The sequence below is a fragment of the Nannospalax galili genome, unplaced genomic scaffold (genome assembly GCF_000622305.1).
Source record: "Nannospalax galili isolate Female #2095 unplaced genomic scaffold, S.galili_v1.0 scaffold207, whole genome shotgun sequence".
Taxonomy (NCBI): Eukaryota; Metazoa; Chordata; class Mammalia; order Rodentia; family Spalacidae; genus Nannospalax; species Nannospalax galili.
This window is the reverse complement of record NW_008358517.1, coordinates 5,981,943-5,993,369: the sequence shown is the minus strand read 5'-3', so window position 1 is coordinate 5,993,369 and position 11,427 is coordinate 5,981,943. Positions and strand designations below refer to the sequence as shown.

At 38.9% G+C, this 11,427-nt stretch overlaps 1 pseudogene; it reads right to left on the bottom strand.

Moving 5' to 3' along the window:
* Nucleotides 1–2,198: 2,198 nt before the first annotated feature.
* Nucleotides 2,199–2,661, bottom strand: LOC103724643 (annotated as a pseudogene).
* Between the last annotated feature and the right edge of the window lie 8,766 nt (nt 2,662–11,427).

Sequence of the window (11,427 nt, the reverse complement as noted above, 5' to 3'; positions counted from 1 at the left end):
TGAGAGCTCCAAAATACTTTTGACGTTTTTGGCCTTTGGAACAGAGTATGTTGCTAAGAGGCCCAAGGACATTTTGACTTTAGCCAAGAAACTGACTACTTTTCCTTTTCACCTTAACTGCCTAGCCAATTCCTACCTCCTATTCTTGAATAATCACACTATCTTTTGAAGATGTTACCCAAATTGCCAATAGGGAATCAGAATGCAGACCGCTCTGGCTTCTTCCATGCTGAACAGGGATGCAGGGTGAGGCTATTATTTTTTTTATATGTATGAGTATATTGCCTGTGTGTATATGAATGCACCCATGTTGTGCAATGCCTGTGAAGATCAGAAGAGGGCATTGAATACCCTGGAACTGGAGTTACAGACTGTTGTTGTTAGCTGTTAATGCATGGAAAACAAATACAATTGGTTTATTTTCAGACAGGATTTCCCTATGCAGCCCAAGAAAACCTTGAACTTGAGATTCCCCTAAGTCTCCTAAGTGCTTAGATTCAAGCATGTGTCACTGTTATGGTTGATCTTAGTTCTCAACTTCACTGGATCTGGAATCAACTAAAACATAAGCCACTGGGCACTCCCTGGGGAACTTTCTTGATTAAATTATTTGAAGGGGGAAGACCCATCCTAAGTATGGGCAGCACCTTCTGGTGGCAGTCAGACAAAAGGACATGGCAAAGGAAACGTTCACTTTTTGCCTGCTTCCCTTTATCAGTGAGAGCTGATCAGTTTATTGATCCTGTTGCCATGGCATTCTTACTCTGATATAAAAATCAACCTCTTCAAATTCCACCATAGACAGAAGACCACCAGCTTTCCAGGAATCCTTCATGTCTTCAGCACCAGATTGGGACCACTGAGGCAGTCCTTGCTCAGCCTTGTGGACTGAGCAAGTACCGAAATCTCAACCTCTCCAGTGTGGCACAGCTGTTGTTGGACTACCTGGACCCTATCCTATAAAACCAATCTAATAATCCCCATATATGAATATGAATATATATATTCAATCAGTTTTTCTCCTAAAGAACCCCAACAAGGCAGTCATCACACACAGCTTAATACAATTTTTAAATCAGCATGCAGAGTTTCAAAAATATCTAAGAACTATCTGCTTAAGCCAGATAATTTAAGACAAAGGACTTGGAAAGAGGTATACTAGATGAGTGCTAACACCAACTAAAGGAGAAGATGGGACCCAGTGAATGCTGGGATTTGGAATGCTAACTACCCTTCTGCCCTTGTGTAAATAATGGTATAAAGACAAAGATCTCAGAACCTTCACCAGGACTTCCATGGAAGAGGAGAAAAGTTCAAAATCAAGACTGAAGCAGGAAAAAGCATAAAAATTCCTTTCCAACATATTTATTATTCTCTGCACTAGAATTACCAAATTAACATTTAAACTAATCTGTATTTCACGTCAAGGACACCAATGCTGTAATCTATTTCATCTATTAAAATGAAATACAACTTCAAGCAATTTAGATAGTCACACACACATATATATATATACACATTTCCTTTCCAACATACTTACTATTCTCTAGCACTAGAATTACCAAATTCACATTTAAACTAATCCACATTTCACTTCGAGGACACCATCTATTTCATCTAGTAAAATGAAAATACACTGTCAAGCAATTTAGATAGTCACATATGTATTTATATATACACACAATGTATAAATGAAATTCTTATATAAGCATAAAAATTCTCTCAATAGAAATTAATTATAAGCAATATAATAAAAATTAAGCTTAATTTAACATATTGGGTTTTTTCTTTTTAAATGACTGAAACAATCATATTTTAACAATTTCGGTCATTTGAATACAAATAATTCTGATTGGTGCATATTTTTCTATATGGTAGTTCAACAAACCCTGAGTTTGTTTTCTCAATCTATGGTTAAACACATATCACCCTAAGGAAATAATGTTTAAAATAAAGAATCTTATATCTTAATGTCTAGTTAATTGAAATCATTGTGAATAGTTTCAGTAAAGTTTAGGTCACAGTAGAATGGCCCTTTGTCTACTTTGACTTGGTCTGTGTGAAAAGAATGAAATACACCCTTGCTCCAAAACAAATATCCAAGGATGTAACTAAATCATTACTTGAAACACTTTATACAGGAATACCTTATCTCTTTACACTGTGGGAGCCTTGCATTTCAGTATGTACTACAGGTTCTACATCATCACCTGGAATTTGCAGGCAGGCATTGAAGACACTTCAGAGGTTACAATATATTTTATCCCCAAGTTTGACAAACCACTTCTGTTTAAGCCACATGTAAATGCTAGATACTTTGATGCATGTTCTAAACACTGTTTTCCTGCAGACAGCTGAGAATAGCCAAAATTTGTTATCCTGAAGTACATAGATGCCCTGATGATTTGTCCTCAGATTCTCAATTTGTTTCTTGAATACTGTAGTCCAGAAATCTTTACATATGAACTTCATGATAGCTAATTCATCCTTGAACCTTGCAGTATCTTTTGTAAACCTTTCTATCAATCTTTGTCCCACTGGGAACCCCATGCTTTCCTGCTTACTAATACAGTGTCCATTTTCCAGTTCCCCCTGCTCCACGGACTTTTACACTCCGGACACCTTTTTATGGAGAAGCACAAACAATGCCTTGTCTGCCATTTTCCACCGCTCCTTCTGGCGCCAGAATGGGCTCGGACCCCGCAGGGCAGCCGGCTCTGCGCTGTGTGGACACCGCTCTGGATCGAGGGCCTCGGAAGGCCACTGTGGAACACGGCCCCCGACAGTTATATCTCTAAATTTTATAACGTTTTTCTCTAGCTATATTTGGCGTGAACAGATATGGAAAAGACTGAAAGCTTATACCCACAACTAGCTTATCTCTGTAAATGGAGGCAAAATTTGAAAAAAGTATCCTTTCTCCTATTTTGGAAATTTCCCTTTAGAGGCCATTTTTAGTGTCCAATTTAATTTTAATCCAGGTTTGAATGTAGACATTGTTTTAGATCTCAGTTAAACAGATACAGGATAGGGGTGTGTTGTCACCTCTCTGTATTTTGATCTCCAGGGCATTTTTATTTTCATCCTCTAGTGAGTGACCACAAGGAAAAGTCAGACTTAGTTGCTTTTCTCACTGACAAGACCTGGGTTTTTCTGTATCTGATCCTTCTTTCTTACCTTCATGAAGAAGGTAGAATCCACTTGGAGTATTTTCTCTTAGTACATGACTTTAATACACTATGACCTTAATGAATTTTTATTTAAATTAATTTTATTTTCTTGCCTGGTTAAATCTTGTCTGTGCAAGACCCACCATTTGTAAATCTTCTGTAGTAGATATTGGCCTTACATATATTATGGAAGTCAGTCAACTTATAACTTAAGGAGGATCTTGGCTACCTTCTGGGTTAAATTTTACTATCTCTTTTGATCTTTTTTCAAATTTAAATTTTTGTATATTTTTAATTGATTTTTTGCATATTTCATAAACAATATCTTAACCTTCTTTATACCCCTTCCCCATCGGCACTCTCCTGTAGCCCTCCACTGGGTTTCATGCATTCTGCCAATTATGTTAAGACCTATCTAGTCAAGTTTTTGTCCCTAGATGTCCCTCAGTGCAAGTTCATCCACTGGGATTTAGTCAGCCTATCTAGGGTCTCTCCCTTAAGGAATATGACCTTCTCCTCACCCAGCAGTAGTCAGCTGCCCAATAGTTCTTCACTCAAGATTGAGCCTACTGCCCATTTCCCCAGTTTTATGCTGGATTTTTGTCTCCTTGAGTTTGCATGGGTCTTGTGCATGCTGACACCATTGCTGTAAGTCCATATGGGCAAGGTTCTAGAGCTTGTAGGACTCTATTTCCATAAGGTCATACATCTCCTCCTGTGGGTCCTACAGTCTTGCTGTGCCTACTTCCACAATAGTCCCTGAGTCCTGGGTGGGTGAGACAATGTAGGAATCTTGTTCAAGGACCCACACTCTGCAGACTCTTAATTCTCTGTGTTTTGGCCAATTTGTGGCCCTTTGTGTTCATTGCCCTCTGTTGCATGAGGGAACTTCATTGATGAGAGCTGAGAGGTGCATTAGTATTCTCCCTACCCTTTGTTCCACTATGTCCCATGAGCTTTAGGTGTAGAGGTTCCATTGTAGATGTGTCACTTAAGAGTTGGGCATTTCAGACATTTAATCTCTGTGTGTGACAAGTTGTGGCACTCTGTAATAGTCTCTGTCTGTTGCAAAAGAAGCTTCTTTGATGAGTGGTAACCGGCATAATTGTCTGTAAATATAAGGATCCATATTTAGCACATAGAAGAAATTACATTTCTCTTTGATCTTTTCTTAATTCAAAATTTTAAGGTAAGAATGATAGGGCACAGTGTGAATCTCCCTTTTAAAGATGGCTATCATTCTGCCTGTCTGCTTACCATGTGTAATCTTTAATTAATTACTCATAATTTAGAGAATGAAGAATACAGAAAATAACACCAACAAGAACTTGAAAAAAGATGCCTTTAGAATGTTCTCTCTCTTGAAACTGTTCTTGTCATTTTAACTGGAAAATAAGGTCAAGAGCAGCATGATGTTTACCTTTCTGAGTCTGCGTTACCTCACTCAGGATGATTATTTTGATTTCCATTCAATTACCTTCAAATTTCATCCTTTCTAAGACTGAATAATATTTCCTTGTATATACCACACCTTCATTATCCATCACTTGATAGACAAGTAGGTTGGTTTCAATTTCCGGGTGTTATGAAAAGGGTAGTAATAAACATGTATGAACATGTATTTCTATAGTAGGGTATAGAGTCTTTTGGGTATATGCCCAAGAGTGATATGGCTGGTTGATATGGTAGATCAATTTGAGCTTTTTAAGGAATGTCCACACTGATTTCCCTAGTGTTTGTACCAGTTTGTACTCCCGCCAACAGTGGATGAGTGTAGGAGAGGAAGTGCCAGGCCTAAGCACAGGCCACACTAGAGAGCACAGCTTCTGCCTTGAGAGCACAGCCCGCACTTCCACAAAAGAGCCAACCTAATATGCCCCTCGACCTAGAGACTGATAACGTGAGCGGCCTGGATGAGGGGATCTATCAGGGAGCGACACATCAGCATACGGGACACTGGGGGCAGGGAGAGAGATGTATAAGGCCTGCCCTTTCCAGCAATAAATAAGTCTGCAGCACCTTGCCTAGTGCCTGCTTCCACCTGACTCCTGGTGTCTGTGTATTGGCTCCACGCCGCTCACCCCCACCTTGGCCAGAACCCTCGTTCCCTCAGTCCCTCGTGGGCTGGACCCACAAGGAAACCTGCAACAGATGAGTTCATTTTCCCCATATCCTTGACAGTATTTGTCATGATTTTTTTGGATTTTTTAACATTCTGACTAGGGTAAGATGAAATTTCAAAGTGATTTTAATCTGCATTTCCCTGATGACTAAAGATGTTGAACATGTTTTAAAGTAGTTCTCAGCCATTTTTGTTTCATCTTTAAAGAACTCCCTACTCAGGTCCTGTCCCCAATTTTAATTGGTTTGTTTGCTTTTCTGATGTTTAGTTTTTTGAATTCTTTGTATATTCTAGATATTAACCCTCTGTCAGAGCTATAGCTGGTAAAGGCCTTTTCACATTCTGTAGATTGCCTATTCACTTGAATGATGGTGCCCTTTGATGTACAGAAGCTTTCTAGTTTTGTGTGGTTCCATCTACTAATTGTTGGGCCCAATACTAGTGCTATAGGAGTCCTGTTCAGAAAGTCCTTTCCCATACCTATAAGTTCCAGTGTATTTCCCACTTTTCCCTCTATTTGACTTAGGGTATCAAAAGATTCTTATAGGTGGATGGTTGCTTTAAAATCTTAGATATGCATGTTTCAATTTGAAGACTTTGAGAGGTTAAGAAATAATAAACAGCCATGGGAAGGGGGGGCATCCTAGGAAAGGTGGTAGAATGCAGTGATATGAAGGGAAAGGGGAATATTAGACTAGGAAGGATTAAATAGGGTAAGGAATAGGGGGCCATGGCAGAGGAGAGAAAAGTAACACTAAAAGCCTTTATAAAAAGCCATAAAGAAACTTACCACAATAGAAGCTTCTTAAAGTATATACATATGTATTATAATATGAGGTTAAGAGGAATTTCCATATAATAGGGGGACATTGCCCCTTCTAGACAACATAGGCTAATGTAAAAAAAGAAATCTATATTCCAGGAAGGTTTTGAAGCCTTTGATCAGGGGTTCCATGTCCCTCAAACAATAATGGCCATCACCCCTGCTCTAAGTCCTACCGGAACTGGATGTTAAGACTGTATTGCTGAAGATACCACACACATGAGCTGTAGAACAAACAAGGAGAAATCAAGCTGCTGCTGGATTCAGAGCTTTGTCTCTACTGACTAGTGTCCACACTGCTAGAAGGTGCTATACATGCTACCAGAATGAAGAAAACAGTCATCAATGCTACCCAGCTGTGAAACCTGTGAAGTTCAATAACAACTTACCTAACAAGAGAAACACACCAGTGCAATAGTGGCACAAATATGGTAGTAACCAATCACTCTTTATGTATTTAAGGTCCACTTCATAGGATTGAGTGCATACCTGACATTGATATCAGGCTTAGGAACCTGAGGCTAGACAGGACAAAGGACATAGGGGAGAACCCAATAGTAGTTTTCTACTAAATAGTTATCATATTGACTCCTAATGACATTGTTATACCCATAGATCAATGCATCTTTCAACTCTCATCAGAAAAGGTTTCTAATGCAGAAGATGGTGATTAACACAGACACCCACAACTTGTCAATAAACAGACACCAAGAGGCTACAGACTACTTATTTGTGAATAAGATACCAGTACATGGCCCCCACCTCACTTTGCATCCCTGGGTGGTATAGCCACTAGCTTCCTGGTGCCAGCATCTTTCCTGGGTAAGTTCCATGGTGCCCACTGCACCTTGACTCCCCCAGACCCATTCATCCTCCCAACTCTCCCACGATCTCTCCTCCTAGCCTGGGAACTGGCCCATTTCTTGTTTTGACACCCCAGACCCCTGGACTGAACTCTTGGCTCAGAATTACCCCTGCTTCCTGATCCTTTGCATCCAGACCAACCCAGTTCCTCCCTGCAGTGCCCAGGAGCCCTCTGGGCCTGCTCTTGCCCTCACCTCCCTTTGCATCCCTGGGTTGCACAGCCACTGCCTGCTTGGTGCTAGCATCTTTCCTAGGTAAGTCCCATAGCTTCCACTGTGACTTAACTCCCCCAGCCTCACTCACACTCCCAGCTCCCCCACCCACTCTCTCATCCTGCCCTGGGTACTGACCCATATCTTGTCTTGGCACCCCAGACCCCTGAGATGACTTCTTGGCCCAGAGTCACCCCTGCTTCCTCTTTTGCATCCAGACCAATCCAGTTCCTCCCAGTAGTCCCCAGGAGCCCTTGGGGCCTCCTCCCACCCCCACCTCCCTTTGCATCCCTGGGTGGCATAGCCATGAGCTTCCTGGGACCAGCATCTTTCCTGGGCCCTGCTACTAGGCCAGCCCACCCCCAAATTCTTGAGGTCGGCATCTTTCCTGGAGGGATCCAGACTTAGGAGAAAGTCTGAGAGCATCTGACCCGCATCTGACTTGGGCCTCTGTGGGAACTCCTGAAGATGAAAGCAATTTGGCCACTCCAATATAAAATCAAAAGAGAACCTGAAGCCTAGACCAGCCAGCTTTTCATGGTCAACAAGTAAACCACAAAGGCACATAAAATTTCCAAAAGAAGCAGACATAAACTCAACAAAGGAAGGCTTGAATTTCACACAAGGATCAGAAACTACAAAAGAAATCCACATGTCAAAACCACAGAGAAAAAAATAATAACATGAAAAAGCAAAATAATATATCCCCACCAAGTACCAACAGTCCTCTAGAGGAGCACAATGAGATCCCCCCAGAGATAACACAGGACATGGAATAGAGATAACACAGGCCATGGAACCCAAAAGAACAATTATAAACATGATAAAAGAATTCAGTGGATTTAAAGAACACACAAAGAAATCAAAGAACTGAAGGAAGATAGGGATAAACTTCTGAATGCAGCTAGAAATACTGAAGACCACTCAGGCTGAAATGAAGAAGGAAGTGAAATACTCAGCCAATGAGAAACGACAGGAGAAAGCCTCACCAATAGGATGAATGAAATAGAAAACAGAGTATCAAGACTGGAAGATAAAGTGGACAAACTAGACCGCACAAGCAAAGATTATGAAAAATTTAAGAAAACAAAAGAATGGAATATGCAGGAATTGTGTGACAACATAAAGAGACAAATCTTATGTATCATAGGCATACAGGAAGGAGTAGAATCTCAAGATAATGGTATGGAAGAGATCTTCAACAGGATTATAGAAGAAAGTTTCCCAAAATTAAAGAAAGACATGCCCATACAAATACAAGAAGCATATAGAACACCAAATAGGACCAGAAAGAAACTCTCCATGGCACATCATAGTAAAAACAGTAAACATACAGAATAAAGAGAGAATACTGAAAGCTGTGAAAAAAAAAGAATAAGTCACATATGAAGGAAAGCCCATCAGGATTACTTTTGTTTCAGTACAAACAATGAAATCCAGGAGAGCCTGGACCAAAGTATTCCCAGTTCTAAATTACCACAAATGCTAACCTAGATTACTTTACCCAGCCAAAACGTCTATCATAGTTGAAGGGGAAAGAAAAATCTTCCATGACATAAATAGGCTGAAAGAATTCATGTCCACAAGACCAGTCCTTCAGAGAGTTCTGGAAGCAATACAAAGAATTGAAGAAAGGAATGACTATACTGAAGAGGTTACAGAAAGAAACTCAGTGAAGGTATAACTGTGTAAATGCACAGCTATACCAAGAATATGAACAGAAATAAAATTGACAGGATTCTAAACACATCTTTCATTAATAACTTTAAATATAAATGGACTGAGCTCCCCAGTCAAAAGACACAGACTAGGTGAATGTATTAAGAAACAAAACCCATTTTTTTATTGTTGGCAAGAAACTCATCTCACTTTCAAGGACAGACACTACCTTAAGGTGAAAGGAAGGAAAAAAATATACCAAGCGAATGGTACTAAGAAAAAAGCAGGTGTTGCAATTCTAATATCTGATAAAATAGTCTTTAAACTAAAACTAATCAGAAGAGATAAAGAGGGCCACTTCATTCTGGTCAAAGGAACAATTGACCAAGAATATATTACAATCTTGAACATATATTCACTAAACTCTGGTGCACTCAACTTCATAAAAACAGTACTACAGGACCTTAAGACCCAGATTAATCCCAACTCATTAATAGTAGGGGACTTCAATACCCCATGGTCTCCATTAGATAGGTCAATAGGACAGAGAATTAACAGAGAGATAGCTTAATTAAATATACCATACATCAAATGGGCCTAAGAGCCATCTACCAAATATTCCACCCAAGCACCAAAGAATATACTTACTATTCAGCGCCCCATGGAATTTTCTCCAAAATCGACCATATGCTGGGGCACAAAACAAACCTCAACAAATACAAAAAGACTGAAATAATTCAATGCATTCTATCAGAGCACAATGCAATAAGTCTTAAAATTAACACTGGAAGAAACCCTAGTAACTACATGAACACATGAAGATTAAACAACAAACTCCCAAATGATGAATGGATCAAAGGAGAAATTAAGAAAGAAATAAAAGTATTCCTGGAACTAAATGAAAAGGACAATACAACACAACAAAACCTCTGGGACACGTTGAAAGCAGTCCTTAGAAGGAAATTTATAGCTCTAAGTGACTATATTAAAAAAATCAGAAAGAGCACAAATAAATGGCTTAACATTGCTACTCAAAACACTTGAAAAGCAACAAAAAAACTGAAACCCAAACCCAGAAGACAAGAAAAAAAACCCCCAAAATCAGAGTAGAAATTAATGAAATAGAAACAAAGGAAACAATAAAAAGAATCAATGAATCCAAAAGCTGGTTATTTGAAAAGGTAAACAGGATTGACAGACTACTAGCCCAGCTAACCTAAAGAAAGAAAGAGCACCTCCAAATGAACAAAATCAAAGATGAAAGGGGAAACATCACAACAGACACCAAAAGATCCAGACCATTATAAGGAAATACTTTAAAAACCTATACAAATTTTAAAAATTTTAAAATCTAAAAGTAATGGACAGGTATCTAAAAGCACAGGAACCACCAAAACTAAACCAAGAAGAGATCAACTGCTTAAACAGACCTATAGCACATAAAGAAATTTAAACAGCAATACCAAACCTCCTGACTAAAAGAAGCTCAGGACCAGATGCATTTACAGCAGAATTCTATCAGACATTTAAAGAAGATGTACATCCAATGCTACTAAATTTATTCCAAAAGATAGAAATGGAGGGAGAACTTCCAAATTCCTTCTATGAAGCCAGCATCACTCTAATACCAAAGCCAGGTAAAGATACAACCAAAAAATTATAGACCCATATACTTAATGAACATAGATGCAAAACTTCTCAACAAAATACTTGAAAACCACACACAAACACACATCAAAGAAGATCATCCACCATGATCAAGTTGGCATTATTCCAGAGATACAGGGATGGTTCAATATACATAAGTCAATAAACATCATAAATCATATAAATGGACTCAAAGACAAGAACCACATGGTCATCTCAATAGATGCAGAGAAGACCTTTGACAAAATTCAACATGTATTTAAGTTCAAAGTCCTAGAGGGAATTGGACTGGTGGGAACATACTTCAACATAATTAAAGCCATTTATAACAAACCCACAGCCAACATCATTGTAAATGGAGAAAAACTGGAAGAATTCCTATTGAAATCAGGAGCCAGACAAGACTGTCCACTGTCTCCACTAATCTTTAACATAATGCTTGAAACTCTTGCAAGAGAAATAAGACAAGAGAAAGAAATTGAAGGAGTAATAATTGGAAAAGAAAAGATCAAATTATCCCTTTTTGCAGATGATATGATATTATATCTAAGAGACGCCAAAAATTCCACCAGAAAACTCCTAGAAATTAACACATTCAGTAAAGTGGCAGATTACAAAATTAATCTACAAAAGTCTGTAGCCTTTCTATATACCAATAACAAACAATCAGAGAAAGAGTAAATGGAAACACTCCCCTTCACAAAAGCTGCAAATAAATAAATAAATATCTCAGAATAACTCATTAACTAAAAAGCTTCTGTACATCAAAGGAGGAAACCAGGGAAGTGAACAGAAAACCCACAGAATGGGAGAAAATCTTCACCAGCGACACATCTGAGAGGTTTAATATCCAGGATATATAATGAACTCAAAAAACAGAGAATCAAGACAAGAAGCAACCCAATTAAAAGATGGGCTAAGGAGCTAAAC